Source organism: Hesperophylax consimilis, chromosome 9 (genome assembly GCF_061612785.1).
Source record: "Hesperophylax consimilis isolate HC1 chromosome 9, BYU_Hcon_1.0, whole genome shotgun sequence".
NCBI lineage: Eukaryota > Metazoa > Arthropoda > Insecta > Trichoptera > Limnephilidae > Hesperophylax > Hesperophylax consimilis.
Window position 1 is genome coordinate 3,529,258 of NC_142844.1, and position 17,227 is coordinate 3,546,484.

Sequence of the window (17,227 nt, forward strand, 5' to 3'; positions counted from 1 at the left end):
TGGGGATGCCATAGTCTCACTGGCTACAGACGGGAGCAGTTGGGACTCTTGTGAGGTATTCACTGTAAAAAAAAAAAAAAAAAAAAAAAAAAAAAAAAAAAAAAAAAAAAAAAAAAAAAAAAAAAAAAAAAAAAAAAAAAAAAAAAAAAAAAATTAAACATTCCGATTTCGGTTGTCGGTGCAATGTACATTTGATTTTAAAAAATTGATCAGATTAGTATATATAATTCAACGAGCGACAAAATAGGTAGCAAATTTGTATACATACTTCATAGATCCAATAATTAATCACTAATATTTTTTTAAATTTATTAACGGTGTTCATTCGAAAGGTATTTCTTGTCGTCTCTCTAATTATTTTTTAACAAAAAAATTATATAATTTTGATGTAAAAAAAAACAATATTTGTTTTAGATGGTTTTTTCCTGAGAAATTTTCAGCTTCATACTTCCGTCACTCATGGACACAGTAATCCCCTGGTTTTTACCCAAACCTCATCCCTTTTTCCCTCCCAGAACTTTCTCTTCTTTCTTTCCCTTAAAAGACCCTCCAGCATCTCCAAAGATGATAGAATAGATGAGGGATTTTTTTTCTGGGGGCTTTTTTTTATTTGAATACCGAAAAACGGTCCCAATCGTCTGGAGCAAGTGAGACTATGGCATCCCCAAACGGGGTAAGTTGTGTGGTTGAAATTAGTGGCGGAGAGGAAGGAATGGGGAAGATGAAAGTGGGCAGTACCTGACTATTCAGATCTGTTCACCAAACACGGTTAAAGCACCAATTTCAACCACAGTTTTAACTGAAGGCATCTTACACTCTGAACGTTATGAAAGAATAATATATATATTTTAATTAATAATTTGTGAAATAACTCACATTACTCAAATAAAATCTTGCACACACAGAAATTTGAACCCGCAACCTTCGGCTTGCTAGTCGAGAGCCTTACCCCTCGACCACGGAAACGTCATAGCTAATGCAAACACAAAATGGAGCTAATGTTTAAAAAGAAAGCTTCACGAATCTAACAATTCTAAAATTTCATTGTTGTTTACAAAAATATAAGTTTTATTGGAATATAATATATATAACTAACGGGTAAAACTTAGGACGGGTTGTTTCGGAGAATCTGAACAATTCATCAAATTTCAACGTTCATTTTCAAGTTCTGTGAAAGATTTTTTCAAGTTATGTTTTTATTTCAGTTTTGTCGAGCAACTAGCCTACAATGATATAAAAACAGAACTTGAATAAGTCTTTCACAGAACCCGAAAATGAACGTTGAAATTTGATGAATTGTTCAAATTCTCCGAAACAACCCGTCCTTAAAATTGTAATATTTATTCATTGACTACAATTTTAACGACTCTCAAACGAAAAATATGAAACAATAAAGACTGAAAAAGTTTCAGTCGCATCTGAGTTCAATTTTTAGATTCTTTCGTTTTCCTTCGATTTTTTCAGTTGAGATTTCGAGTGTCGTTAATATTGTCTTCAATGAAAAAAAAAATATATATATATATCAGCTTGATTTTTGATTACATAAAACCATATTCCATATGAAAGCAACAATTTATGACTGGTTAAATAAGTGGTGTGATCTATTTCTCAGAATAAAACTATTCATTCCCCATTTCATACGGAAATCGAATAATAATTGGGTTAACGGTTTAATACTTTCTTATTGAATTCATTTTATTCTACTTAAGTATTTCAATGATTCTTTTTCTTAGTTTATTTTTAGATCACTCAGAGAAAGGCCAATTTTCTCATGAAAATAAGTGCTTATTCCATCGAAAGGCCGTAGAAAGAACAGGCAGTGGAAAGTATTATCCTTTTTTTAATGGAGCCCTCTAAGAGCGGGGGGAGTGTCGGAGACATTTGAAAGTGCAATGGAATTGGGGGGCAATTGGACTGGGCTTCTCAAACATACAATTTTCTACTTGACCTAATGAAGGATCTGTCTTTATTATGATTTGATACCGCATGGGTGTGGGTGTGATTTTAACTTTTATTTTAAGTTCAATGTACTTTTAATTTTCAAAAGTAGAAATGACAAGTACAAAATATATTAGACAAGCGATAAAGTAGATAACAAAATGATTTTATTCCATAAAACATTTTTGAAGGGTGTATTTCTTTTGTTTAAATGTTTGACAGATTTAAATCATAATCACTACTGATTTTAAAAGGTGTATACGAAAGGTAATTCTTGTCGTCTCTCTTATTATTTGTAAACAAAAAAATATAATTATATTATAAGGGAAAATTTTAAAAAATATATGTTTTTGATAGGCAGTGATTATTACACAATTTATTAATTAAAAATAATATGCAGTATATTTTCGTCACGTTTCATGGTGGTAGATGATACTTTCATTATCGCCCTGGTGAGAGTAACGTTGCTTGAAATTGTTTCGGCCGTGTTCGGTGACCAGATCTGAAGAGCCAGATACCCCCCCACCCTCCTCTTCCCCATTTTCTTCCTATCCCCACCTTCAGCCTCACAACGAACCCCGATCGAGGATGCCATAGTCTCACTGGCTCCAGACGATTGGGAGCAGTTGGGACTCTTGTGCGCTATTCACATAAAAAATAAACATATATACTACCCCTCTCCACTACCTTCAACCTCACAACCATAACCCAGTTGGGGGTGCCATAGTCTCACAATCTCCAGACCGTGGTGGGACACAGTGGCGGTACTCACACATTTTTAATTTTTTTTTAAATAAATAATAATATTTTAGTAATATATTTCAGCAAGTTGGGGATTCTTTGAGTCGGTATTAAAGTAGGCAGTTTGGGGGCGAAATGGGCAGTCAGAGATGGATATGAGGGGCGGTGAAGAGGGGAGGGAGGGGCGAAGACCTAAAAGAATGGGGCAGTTAGAGCACTCTTTTGGCCCAAATGTTTTCAAATTGGTAAAAAACGACAGAGTTTTCGCTCCTTGGGCTACCTACTCGTGAAATTTGTTGGGGGCGATTGAAACATCAAGAAATGGTTGTTGCATTGGACAAATAGAATTGATTGCAGCTATTTATTTTATCTTAATAGGTAAATAATTACAGAAAATTAATTAGTATTAGATTCTTTCTTTTTTTTGAATAACTTAGTGAGTAAATCCTCAAATTGTAATATTTAACTATTGAAGACAATATTAGCGATTCCTAAACAAAAATCATAAAAAGATAGTATGTATATAGATTTGATTATAAGATTGTTATTCCAAAAAATAAATATATTTCCTAGACTTGCAGAAAACTCAATAGATATCGCACATTAAAATTAGAATAGATTATTTATCTAAAGACACTGTCTAGATTTCATTTAGTTCGGGTTGAATCTTGTTTATTGTTTATTGTTGTTGTTATACGCCCATAGGGGCTTTTACATAGATTATAAATAAGTTTTACATAAGTTATCGAGTTAGAATTTATACTAAGAGTTATAAAAGTGAAGAATTTTAAAAAAATATACAAGTAGTTTTTGAAGAATATGGCGTAAAGAAACATTTTAAACAACATAATATTTAACAATAACAAAGAACAAAATATAATATAAAACATTACAATAACATATCTAATCGTTAAATCTATTACAATAATTTGTATGATTCCACAAAGTGTTGGTTTAATTTGAATTTAAGATTATAAAGGGAATCATGGAATATATCTATAATACCACCAAACTTGTTGCCCAAATCATGCATCCTATTGGTAAGTGAGTTTGACTGATAGTTGGTTTTATATGTGTCGCAAAAGAATGTTGTATTTTGTCTAGTATTTCTTGTCGGTACATAGAGTTTAATAGCAGCAACGATGGCAGGGCTGTCAATAAGGTTGTTCATGACTCTGTATAATAAAATTAGGTCTGAAATGGTTCTTCTGTCAGACAGCGTAATTAAATTAAGTCCATTCATCAAATTTACATAATTAATGTTTTCTATTGGAATTTTAAGCTTGAAATTTAAGTACCTAAGAAATTTGTGTTGAACCCGTTCTAATTTGTTAGAGTGTACTTTATAGAAAGGAGACCAAATAGGTGAATTATATTCCACTTGGCTTCTAACTAGTGAAATGTAGAGTGTTTTCATGCAATCCAATGACTTAAAATCAGTTAGGGTTCTACAAAGGAAGCCAAGAATCTTTAAAGCCTTATTAGTTATATCATCTATATGCGCTGTGAATGTTAAGTTTGATTCGAATATAACTCCCAAGTCACGAATTTGTGATACTGGTGTTAATTTAACATTATTTAAATTATATTCATGTAAGATATGAGAATGAGTTCTGGAAAATCGTATTACTTGACATTTCTCAATGTTCAAAAATAACATATTTTGTTCGCACCATTTAAAAAATTTATCTAAATTAGCTTGTAAAATTAGGCAATCATATATATTTCGTATTCTTTTAAACAATTTTAGATCATCTGCAAAAAGTAGGACTTGTACATCTTTAAATATGTTTACAATGTCATTAATGAATATTAAGAATAATATTGGGCCAAGGTGGGACCCTTGCGGGACACCACTTGTGGCCTCGAATACATAGGATTCTATAAAATTAATCCTGACACAAAGAACTCTATTACTGAGGTAACTAATAATCCATGTCAATAAACTACCTTTGATGCCTAACAGTCGGAGTTTGGATATAAGAATATGATGTCGAACCTTATCAAATGCTTTACTGAAATCGGTGTATATAGAATCCACTTGTTGTTTCAGACTGAGCGATTCAGATATGTAATTATTGTAGATAGTTAAATTACTTAAGGTAGATCGACCTCTGATAAAGCCATGTTGGTTAGGAACAATAATATTGTTGATAGGTTTTACAATGGTATCTAATACTAATGACTCGAAAAGTTTGGGTAAAGCAGACATAATACAAATAGGTCTGTAGTTAGATATATCGCTTTTGTCGCCTTTTTTATGAATGGGCGTTAAATAACTCTTTTTCCACAGAGCCGGAAAACAGCCAGACGCTAAGGATTTGTTAAAAAGTTTATGTAAGGGATATATCAAACTATCAATGCAAGTTATTAAAAATATGGGAGGAATACCATCCGGTCCAGCAGATTTATTACTATCTAGTGCTTTTATGCTTCTTTCTATGGAATCTAATTTTATGAAACATTGACTTAGGTTTAATGACTCTTCCACTGACGTACTGGAGACTGCTTTGATGGGAATATCTTTGTCGTAGACACTTTTAAATGAGTCAGCAAAAAGATTAACTATACCCTCAATACTGTCGGCACATTTTTCTTTAAAGAACATGCTATTAGGATATCCACAGTTGTCTTTTCGTTGAGATTTAGTAAAATTCCAGAATTTTTTCACATTGTGATGATGTACCTCATTTTCAATTACGTTAACATAGTCACTATAGCACTTTATTGATAATTCTTTACATTGTTTTCGTAGTTTAGTAAATGCTATATAATCGTTAGAATTTCTGGTATGTTTATATTTTCTGTGGATACATTTTTTTTTATTAATTAAATTAGTTAGTTCCCTTGTAAACCATTTCGGATAGTTAGATGATGTAAAGCTAACCTTGGGAACAAATTGTTCTATAGAGGTATTTAAAATCGAGTAAAAGTATTCTAATTGATCATTTATATTATTTTCCTCATCTAAAAAGGACCAATCTGTTTGGGCAAGGTACTCCGTAATATGATGGTATTCAGCTTTGGAAAAGTTATACGATGGGACACTTGTTTTTTTTGAAGATGTTAAAGGCCTATTTGTTATGATAATGTCCAACGGTGGGTGGTGTTGATCTAATGGTAATAATAATTCGTCGGATAGCTCAACCACTATTTTCGAATCACTTGAAAACACTAAATCCAACATTCGATTGTTAAAGTTGAAAATCTTGTTTGATTGAGTTAGTCCCAAAAATAAAGACATATCACGAATTTCACTACATTTAGCACACTGTAAATCGGCTTGGTTTGTAGCAGGTCCGTTGTCATCTTGGCTGGTCCAGTTAGGAAGGTTATAATCACCAGCAATAATGAATTTTGCTTTAGGATATTTGAATTTGAGTACTTCTATGTCCTCATTGTGATTTTTATACGTTTGCAAATCCGATGCAGGTGGGATATAGACACAGCCAATAATAATTTTTCCATTAGGTATATTGAGCAATACAAAAATTTGTTCAACACTTTTGTGTTTTACCGGTAATTTAGTAGATGATATATTCTTGGATACGCACAGCATCACACCTCCTCCGTTAGACTTTTTGCTCGTAATAGAATTTCGATCAGAACGATATGTGGTATATTGATGTAGGCCTAATTCTGACGAGCTGATATCAGCATTTAACCATGTTTCAGTTAAAAACAGAATATCGTGTGAGAAGATTGGGGAGTTAGTTTTAAGTTGGTGCAATTTTGAACGCATTCCCCGTACATTTTGATAATATCCTGTAAGTCTAGAAAATCTGTTCTGTTTGTTTTTTAGTTTTTTGCTTGGGTTTTGATGATTTTGGGAATTCCGTTGAAATGTTTGATTCGTAAATCGACTTCGCCCTTTTCTTTCCTCTCTTCTAATTCCTTCCAGAGGTCAGTTAAGTGATTTCTTTGTTGTAGTGTCCTGTCAGGTTTGATTATAATTCCATTGGACAGAGTAGTTTTGTTAAAGAGTATTAGTTTCGCCTGTTTGACTTCATCAAATTCTAATTTAATTGGCCTGGTTTTGTTTGGAATTTTACTTCCGAGCCTGTAAATTTTCACATCTTCTAGATTGAACTCGCTATTAATTTCACTAATAGCTGCTAATACCTTTTTTCCATCCTCCAAGACGCTCACTGTAGTTGAGTTCGAATTACACTCGGGGACGTTGAGTAAAATTATGTTCTTCGAGCGGGTCTTGCGTTCCTCTATCTCAGCGAGCACCTCACAAATTGGCGTTGTTTCCTGTGGTAATACTTTCTTTTCAATGATTTTTTCGAATGTCATAACTTTTCCTTCAAGAACTCCAACAGTTACTCCTAGGTCTTGCATAGTTCCAGATAGATTAGAAAGTTTACTGAGTATTTTTGCCATTTGGTCTTTTGTTATTTTTAAGACAGGATCGGTAATGGCATTGTGGATGCTATTAATCTCCTCCTTAGCTTTGTTTAGGAAAGCAATTGCTTCATTATTATTCATTTCGAAAGTTAAATTTAAATTTTTTTTTTTATAAGAAAATAATATGAGTGACAACCCTGCTCGCAATGTACAGGTAATTAACTCAAGTAGGTAGCGGGAGCGTCCACAAGTGTTATCCAGTAAGTGCGAGGGAGAGAATACCTTATCCTGTTACTTGTTAGAGCGAGACGTAGGGAACACTGTGCACAATTGATTATTAAACAAATTGATTTATAAATTTTATAATAATGGTGAATATTTACGATGATTTCGAAATGATTATTAATAAATAAACGTAGTGCACTAAATTATGTTGCAGTATACTGAAACTTGTTTAAAAACACTGTTTTTTTTTTGTTCTATTTATAAGTTTCTAGTAAGACACAGAAAAAACTCGACAGCTGTCAGTGATATTTATTGTTGTATATCAACTATCTTTATGTGATCATACATAAAGATAGTTGTCAATAAAAATGTGCGGTGAGAAAAATGAAGACAATGTTGGTAGTTCTTATTCTAAGTATGATACAGTTAAATATGACAGAAGGAGATAGGGTCCCATTAGCTCAGTTGGTAGAGCAGTACCCCGGCAAGACAAGGGTCCTGGGTTCGAGTCCTAGATGTGACCGTATCTTTTTATGATTTTTCCGTTTCAGATTTTCGTTATGGAAGTTGTTCCAATAAAAATGAATATTTACTTAGACTTTTTGAAAAATTCAATAGGTATCCCGTTAAAATAAAAATCGGATAAAATCTCTTGTCTTACCGGGACAGGCGTATTAACCACTCGACCATTAGGACCTATTTATTAATCGACATATTTGTCGATCTCATATTTTAAATTCAGAATTAACAATATCATCTTACAACTATTTTTTTACAATTAGAGATTTTTGATTCGATTCATAGTTGTGACCGTTATCTTTTTTTTTTTTCTGTGACTTGTTCTGTTTCATGTTTCGTTTATATTTATTAGTATTATCTTCTTCTTCAAAATAATAATAAAGTTTGTAGTTCAAAATTATTTTTAACTGAAATAAGTAACCAATACATCACAATTTAACAATGCATGTAAACAAAAATAGCACTTTACAAATATTGTCACACGCAAATTACTTATTTCAGACACATATTTGTACATTTTTCTATACAAAGTCTTCTGTTAGGAAGACTTTTATTTAAGTACCTATTTTATTGACTTGATAGTGCCACATATTTTTTTAAGTCCCCGAACTTTAATTAGATCCACTTATACGTCATGTTAACTTTATTTGGAATAGAACATTAGCCTAAAATGATTGCCTTGATCTGGAGAGGAAGAGAGACCATTTTAAAAGGAGTACAAATTTCATGGCACCAAAGCTCACCGTTAAGAGTTTTTACTGCCTCAGTTAACTATTTTGCAGATAAGTAAGAATATAAAAATGTTCCTCATATGAATGAGGATATGATGTCAAGGTTAACTATATTTAAAATGCAGAATTTTACGTTCCATTTAATTCCTTTTCAAAATAATCGCAGCACCTACATATTATATTAATTATGGGCGGGTTGATTGCCCAGTGGCAATTTCTACCAATCAACCGTTCGTAGTGAATAAAAAAAGAATAACTAGTAGTTCTGTGAACAGTAGACTGCGTAATGTTGATAGCTTCGACTTGACGGCTTGCAAGCAACAGTCGCAAAACTCACGCGTTCTGGCGGAATAAAAAGGTACTATCAATCACGACTACCATATTGACATTATTGAAAGACACAAACAACTCTACAGATAGACAGACGAAATGTAAAGTGGTTGATCATTCCGGACTTTGCTAGGCTCCGTCAATAATCTTGTAATGTATTGTAATCACTCCTACCTATTAGCAGTACTATTCTCCTACGTACGAACATAAATCTACCGTCCTAAAGAAATGATTTCAATGAAAAGTGAATTCCTCTTGCATTTTTAGTTCCGAGTGACCAATAATGTAAAGTTTCCGCGGTTCGGTTGCATAATTACCAAATGCATGGCACAATGGGCTGACTATTTACTTGAGTGCACTTTGAGAATATTTTTTACTTGGCTTTTAAACGAATGGCGGAGCTCATTTTGATGATTGCTTGCCAAGAAAATGTTATCTTTTGTACTTGAAAATACGAAAATGAGCTTCATATTTTCATTCCCTTACGTTTGTGTTTGCAATTTGGGGCGTTTTAAATAAAAAGGAATCAAGGGGGGATTTTTTTTCATTTCTTGGAAAATAGCAATGAATAAAGGACGAGAGAGAGAAAAAAAGGATGGTTGGTTCGTAAGTGAAAACTGAGCCCTAATAATTACTTTGGTGTCTTGTTATATTATTGCATTTGGTTCTCCTTCGAAAAATGGTACGCGAAAGAATTTAAATATACCTCTGTTGGATGGGGTTCGAACGTCACTCTTCCTTTTTCTGAGATATGATCTATCAAAGTTTGAAATTACGATTTCTCATGATCTATTTACTGATTTCTGATGTTTGGGGTTGAATTTTGTGTAAAGTGTTTTAGTTTAACATATTTTATAACATACCCAAACATGCCGATAGAATTTTAATATTTGAAACTGTTATTTCGTGGTGGAATTCCATTATAAATATATATAAAGAACACAATTTTAAACTTTTTTCCACTTGTTTTTTATTTGACCGTGACCGGTTTCAGCCTGTTAGGGCCATCTTCAGACTGGTACAATTTTTGTCTTAAACTAGGGTTTATATACATAGGCAAATTACATTGAGGGGAGGGGTTAACATAGTAGGTTGATTTGAATTATGAGGGGTTTTTCGTGAAATATGATATTTCCCAAATAAGTATTGTTATTAAAATCAAATGAATTTATCTGTAGAACTATGATAATTATGCCTATTAGGACTATCAATTTAAGGATTTACCCAACATAAAGCTATCGGTAATCTATTGTGTGGTTAGGAAACATATTTTAATGGATTTTATATAATTCAAATACATATTTAGGATAGGTGACACACTGATTATAATGGGTATAGCAACGGAGATTTAGCAACTGATTCTAATTTTGTGTTCATAACATTGTTGGAGTTTACTTTTTTAGTTAGGCGGGTTATCTCTAATGACTCTAGCCTATCTAATTTATGACCTTTGTCGCAGGTATGTAAAAATTTTACATCTCTATCCTTGTCAAACGAGTGTTTATTCTCAAGTAAGTGTGCCGCAACATTCGACATTTCGCCTTTGTCATTTACCCAGCTTGAAAAATGTTCTTTTATGCGGGTTTTGAATGATCTACCTGTTTGGCCTATATAGTAAGACGGGCAATTGGCACAGTTGATTTGGTAAACTCCTGAGTTTTCCATTTTATCCCTTTTATCTTTATTATTTATTAGGATTTTACCTAATGAATTTACATTATAGAATGCTGTTTTACAATTGTCTTTATTGGTTATCCTAGATATTTTGTTGGATATATTACCAATAAAAGGTATTTTAACCCATTGTTTTTTTGTGACATCCTTTTCATTGTTGATTGTAAGACCTTGTGATATGATTGCCAGTGTGAGTTTTTTATTCTTTTTCTTTAATAAACTATCTATAAGTTCACTACTATATCCATTATTATTTGCTATGGTTTTAATAACATTGAGTTCATTATTATAATTTATACAATTCAGGGGTATATGTAAGAGTCTGTGAATGAGTGAGTTAAATACTGATAACTTGTGATAAAAATAGTCTATCTGTTATGAACCCCCAATGCCCACGCCTTTATGGACAACCTAAAGTACATAAAAATAACATGCCAGTAAGACCAGTAGTATCATACAATTCAGCTCCTGCCTATAAATTAGCAAAATTTGGAAATAGAATCATCAAAAACACTCTCAATTTTAAATCAAAATACGGCATAATAAATTCCCTACAACTTATAGACCTCATCAAAGACATAAACATACCTAACAATGCCACTCTGGTTTCGTTTGATGTTGTCAGCCTATTTTCTAACATACCGACAAACGAATTAAAGATAATTATTAACAACTACATGGAAAAACGTAATACTAATTTGATAGAACGGAAAGAAATAACTGAAATACTAAATACATGTATAGAACAAAACTTCTTTAGATTTAATGATAATTTTTATATTCAATCTAATGGACTAGCCATGGGCAGCCCGATATCACCGGTGCTGGCCGAATTTTTCATGGATCACATGGAAGAACAGATAGAAAAATTAAAATCATTTAAAAATGTTACCTTCTATCGTAGATACGTAGATGACATTTTAATTATCTGGACGGGAACTCACAGACAATTAGATAATTTTCTAGAAGAAATTAATAAAATCAACAAAGCCATCCAATTTACAATGGAAATGGGAGGAAATAAAATTAATTTTTTAGACATAGGTATTGAAATAATTAATAATAAATTAGAATTTACAATTTACAGAAAACCAACATACAGCGACAACATTATACATAACACATCTAGACACCACATTTCTCACAAGTTATCAGTATTTAACTCACTCATTCACAGACTCTTACATATACCCCTGAATTGTATAAATTATAATAATGAACTCAATGTTATTAAAACCATAGCAAATAATAATGGATATAGTAGTGAACTTATAGATAGTTTATTAAAGAAAAAGAATAAAAAAACTCACACTGGCAATCATATCACAAGGTCTTACAATCAACAATGAAAAGGATGTCACAAAAAAACAATGGGTTAAAATACCTTTTATTGGTAATATATCCAACAAAATATCTAGGATAACCAATAAAGACAATTGTAAAACAGCATTCTATAATGTAAATTCATTAGGTAAAATCCTAATAAATAATAAAGATAAAAGGGATAAAATGGAAAACTCAGGAGTTTACCAAATCAACTGTGCCAATTGCCCGTCTTACTATATAGGCCAAACAGGTAGATCATTCAAAACCCGCATAAAAGAACATTTTTCAAGCTGGGTAAATGACAAAGGCGAAATGTCGAATGTTGCGGCACACTTACTTGAGAATAAACACTCGTTTGACAAGGATAGAGATGTAAAATTTTTACATACCTGCGACAAAGGTCATAAATTAGATAGGCTAGAGTCATTAGAGATAACCCGCCTAACTAAAAAAGTAAACTCCAACAATGTTATGAACACAAAATTAGAATCAGTTGCTAAATCTCCGTTGCTATACCCATTATAATCAGTGTGTCACCTATCCTAAATATGTATTTGAATTATATAAAATCCATTAAAATATGTTTCCTAACCACACAATAGATTACCGATAGCTTTATGTTGGGTAAATCCTTAAATTGATAGTCCTAATAGGCATAATTATCATAGTTCTACAGATAAATTCATTTGATTTTAATAACAATACTTATTTGGGAAATATCATATTTCACGAAAAACCCCTCATAATTCAAATCAACCTACTATGTTAACCCCTCCCCTCAATGTAATTTGCCTATGTATATAAACCCTAGTTTAAGACAAAAATTGTACCAGTCTGAAGATGGCCCTAACAGGCTGAAACCGGTCACGGTCAAATAAAAAACAAGTGGAAAAAAGTTTAAAATTGTGTTCTTTATATATATGCCGATAGAACTATGCAACCAGCTATGATAGAATAATGCATTGCATAAGGTTCTAACTACATTTTCCTAATACTATTCCAAGAAAGGGCCACGTTCTAATTAAATATTTTACTTTAAAATATGTTATATAATCAAATACTTTACACAATATTAAACCTCAAAATCAGAAAAAAGTCAAATAGATTATGATAAATTGTCTTTGCAAACTTTGATACCTCAGATCATGGTAAAGCGTAGTTAGAACCCTCTCCAATTAAAGTGACGAACTACACTGCCTCTTGTAAAAACAATCAACTGTCATATACAAACAAAATGGCAATTGCAAAATGTTCAAAGTAATGTTAGGACCTTGTAAAATAAATTAAAGCTTTAAAAACTTGATGTCAGAACTTTGTCATACAAGTATCTACGGAAATACAATATAGGTAGTTCTGAAAACTATTTTGGCTATAAAAATCAAAAAATAAATGGTTTTTGTATTTTTAGAAATGTCATTTTTGAAAAAAATGTCAGTTAGAACCTTGTCCAACTTAGGTGACGATATTTCAATGGCTTCTTCCAGATTTCGAGAGGCGTGCAACGCATTACCTAGTCAAGTGAGAACAAGTATCAAGCAGCATCATGGCGTGTTGGAAATAAGCCGACGTAGCTTAGCGGTCCAGAGCACCTGACCGGACATCAGAAGGTGCGGGTTCAATTCCCGTCGGCGGCATTTATTTTTACTGAGATATTTTCAATTTGTATTGATAATTTATTGTTTATAATATTTTTTTTATCAAGCCGCAGTTGAATATTATAAAGCTAAAAAGTTACAATCTGAACGGATTTTTCAAGCAATACAGGTTGTCGTCAATGGCAATTAGGGCTAGTTATATAGATTGGTACGGCTTACGAAATTACTCTACAAATCAATGATTATCGTTATAAACATTGATAAATAAACTGACTTCCTTTCAAAGATGCAAATAAAACATCGAAAAATTTGCTGGACGTTTTCTGGATAATTTGATGTTCGTGTTATTAATTTTGGAAATATTAATTGTTTGGTTTTGGTTGCCTTTTTATTGCACCTTTTTTAAATGTCTGCTCAAAAGATTCTCATTTCTGAGCACAAACTGCGTCCTGTTCAATATTATGTTTTAGTTTTAATGTTCCTGTTTTGTCCTGTCTAGCTGTTATTGTTATTCCAAGTTTTGTCATCACTTTGCACAAACAGTATATTTAGTGTTATAATATTAGATCTGTATTGGGTCACACTGAAGGAATAATTTTAAGAACATGACCACTAATACCTAATTACCGTTTTTAGGTTTGCTATAGTAAGCGCACTTGAAGTGAAATGACACTAAATGCTATGTTATTATTATTTGGAAGGCAACAAAAAACGTTGATATCTGTCAAGTCAAGGTTGCTAATAGCTCAAAGGATAAGATGAATTACAGAAACATGGCATTTAACATCGGTGTTGAAACGAAAATAAAAACCTAGAAAGAAATCATTTTTATATTAGCGAATTTCTCATGTCTCTATTTGAGTGATTTTACGAAATCACTAGCTACCAAGATTCCAGAAGAATAATTTACACTAACTCTTCTAAGAAATTACTCTTTTCTACTAGTCATATTTTGGCCACAAATAAAAACAAAATTTTCATGTAATTTACATGCAAAACTTCCAATAAAAAGAACCCCAGAAAGATTAGGTAAACGTACAATAGAAAGTCCGTAGCAATTCTTGCCATAAATTGACGGTATTCAATTGAGAACCACGTAGATTATTTTTCCTCAAAGCCCTGTATGATTTCGTATTCCGGCAGAGACCTGATGCATTTGCAGTATTGGCAGTTAATGGTGCACCGGAGACTGGTTCTACACTAGCGATGGGTCATGACTCGTTTTAATAAGAGCAGCAACCACAGTTTCAGCTCAATATTTGTATACGGCTCAAAGAGTCGACTCGATTGAACGACGACTCATTCGAACAGGAGCCGTGAGCACAGAGCGTATGAGTAATGAGAATACTGTACTCGCTTGATACTTCTCCCAGCTCTCAGTGTATGAATGATTGTACGACTATTGGTACCGCTACGAAGAAAAATAAGATGCTAGGTAGTCAGTAGGTATAGATACATAATATGTCCAAGTCGAGATGTCAGACTGTCAGACGCCGTTCACGTTTCAGACTGTGAAATAACAATTAATACTTGGATAATTTTAATGGCTCTATTTTTATAAAATATCTCCTGATCAAAAAGAGTAACCGTTACAGTTTACCGGGAGTCACGCAAACACGGCTCATCAAAAAGAGCTAGCTCAATTTGCGGCTCACTTCCACATCTCTATTCCACACTCAACCAGTTAGGTAAATGCTGCATGGACTATGGACCGCAGCAATGCTACATATTATACCAGAACGTTGCTATGTAGACTGATCGTTGCTATATAGACCAAATAGTTGCTGTATGGAGCAGTCTTTACTCTGTGGCTCGAGATTAGCTTTCGGAGTCGATGGTCCTCGTTCACATGAGCGCTTTTAATCCGCGTGGCTGACCCCCGGCGGTGGAGGGACGTGAATACTAAACTCTGTACCGGCGTCACGTGACATCTCCGTGCTCTATCCACTCAGCTAAAAATATCTATTGAGACTGATTAGGTTTCGATGTCATGAATTTTAATAAGGTGAGTTTCATTTTGTCTGAAAGTCTGAATCGAAGAATTTCTACTGAATCTGATTTATTTCATTAGCATTTGTATTAAATTTGTATTTAGATGATAACGACTAATCTATTTAATTATTCGTGATGTTAAGTTGATGCCGCAAACTCATCATATTAACAAAAAATGATTACAAAACAATTATACAACGCAAGTTATTTATATTGGTTACCTAAGCTTTGTATGCGTTATTCAAGAATGTTGATAAACGAATTAGTATTGACATTATTGTTGCAGTGAAAGATAATTTTAGTTACGAACTTTAATTGAAATCAATTACAATAATGCAAGGCTGTTGATAATAAAATTAACGATTTTAAGAAGAAACGTGACATCAGATACCAATCATCTGTCAGACGGCTTTATTATGTTTAATATTTTCAGTAGGATTATTTATTTAAGGATTTAATGTCTTCAAAATTTATGTTCAATTTTTTTCAATAGAATCTGAGAGAACCTTTTAATACGGTGACCAACTTTATATAATGTGCAAACACAATACAAATATTACCTCACAAATACTGATTAATGACTTTCAGATTTATTTCAATACACATATTACCGTAAAAATATTGATGAAGTAATAATGACTTTGCATTCAAATTTATTTCAATACAAATATGACCGTTAAAATACTGATGAAGTAATGATTTTACATTCAGATTTAGTTAAATTTACATTCAGATTCATTCTCGTGTTAATTTTGGAGTAAATTCACTTCTGTATTGCAGATAAATTATGTGTTAATTCATTACTAAATTCTTAACTTAAAATGATATAAAAACAAAAAATTACGTATATAGATATGTAAGTATTACTTTACTGCGTTTTTTTATAACTGATAGATTTTAATCCCGAGAATTGATTTTCACTGCATAACACATATCAAATAAGAATTTCTGAGAGACACAAAAATCTTTTGTCAACATTTAAACCTCCGGTCAAAGTACAATACGAAAACCCACGTTCAAATAGGTGGGTCCTTTAAAGATGAATATTTCCTGTTTTTTTAAATTTATTTATTATTAGGTCATGTCAAAATAAATATCGAAAAATAGCAATTTGGACTAACCGGAAAAATATATCTATTTGGAAAACAAAAATGTTTCCGAATTCCCGGAACAATATGTTGTCATTTTGCTTGTGGGATAACAATAGAATATTATTTATTGTGATGAAAAAACTTTCTCTTTTCTGTATAACTCAATCATAATTTTTCATAACGCTCTGTCAACCTTTAAAGCATATCAGTAAAATAACGAACAAATAAACTTAACACAATAACAACAACAATTATTTATCTGTATTTTTTATTCACATTCCTATCTAATTAACGCCATTTCGAAGGATAGGAGAGATGATGTACCTCCAAACAACTCGGTTTTGTACATAATCCTTGCTTCATCCACATTTATAAATTATCATAACTCTTCTAATTCTTGATATGGGCTGACTCAAGAACTTGGTTCACTTGATCATGCCATGACTTCCTCGGGCGTCGCCGACATCTTCCATCATTCACATTTCGATCAATTCTGAATTGCCATGCTCCTGCCTATCTCCTTATCTCCCTTATAGCCACCACAGTTAGGGAACTCTTGTGCGGGTTTTAGACGAAATAGTATATTAAAGTATAAGTGGATAAACAGGTCTTTAAAACACGCGCGATTTTTCGAGCACGACGGCGTAGCCGAGTGCTCGAAATAAAGCAAGTGTTTTAAAGACCAGTTATCCACGAATACTTTACGCTATTTTTT